General features: G+C 37.6%; 1 pseudogene; it reads right to left on the bottom strand.

Moving 5' to 3' along the window:
• Positions 1–265: 265 nt before the first annotated feature.
• Positions 266–382, bottom strand: LOC145288324 (5S ribosomal RNA; annotated as a pseudogene).
• Positions 383–790: the final 408 nt, after the last annotated feature.

Raw genomic sequence — 790 nt, 5'->3', positions numbered from 1 at the left:
TTGTGAAAAAATCCCAATTTTTGTTCAGTGAAACAAAAGTTATGATGAATTTACTGGTGTTTGATATTGTAAACATTCGTAAGGCAAGGCTTCCTTCAGTCTTTGACAGACTATGGATACCAACTGTAGGAATGCCTACGCGTGAAATTTTTGTGGGAGGAGGTGCGCAATCTCCAACCACACCTCTGCTGAGTTGATATTGTTAAATATCAGAATGAATTGTAGTTAAGGAGGAATGGAAACAAATGTTGAGATAAGCGGAGAGCACATACAGCGCCTAGAATTCCCAAATGGTCACCCACCTAATACTAACCAGGCTCAATGTTGCTTAACTTCGGTGATCTGACGAGAACCGGTGTTTCAACGCGATTATGCCGTATTTGATGCGATATACTTTAAGTGATGTGTCCAAGCGAATCAAAACTCTCGATCATTCTAAGCAACATTCCGACTATATTGCTGTAAAAGCTTAAACCAGAACAACTCCCCATACTTACAGATGCGTTTAAACGTTGTCTTAAGAAGAAATGCTTCTCAATAGTATGGAAAGCCTTATCTGTCTGTCCCGGATTTAAAAATTCAACTGGCCTGTCATCTTCCTCTACATATAGACCAGTCAGGCTCCTGTGCATCATGTGTAAGTTATTGGAATCTGTGTTTAATAAAAAAGTGATCAACCATCTCAGCAAAAATACATCTGTTGTAAAATACGATTAAATATTACATCGTAAATAATGCTGAATTTTTTACTTATAAATAGAAATACCGCAGGCAGTAAACGTAATGTTTA

This window comes from Euprymna scolopes, chromosome 11 (assembly GCF_053919585.1).
Source record: "Euprymna scolopes isolate OS-2025 chromosome 11, ASM5391958v1, whole genome shotgun sequence".
NCBI classification, from domain to species: domain Eukaryota; kingdom Metazoa; phylum Mollusca; class Cephalopoda; order Sepiida; family Sepiolidae; genus Euprymna; species Euprymna scolopes.
This window is presented reverse-complemented; position numbering and strand designations above follow the sequence as displayed.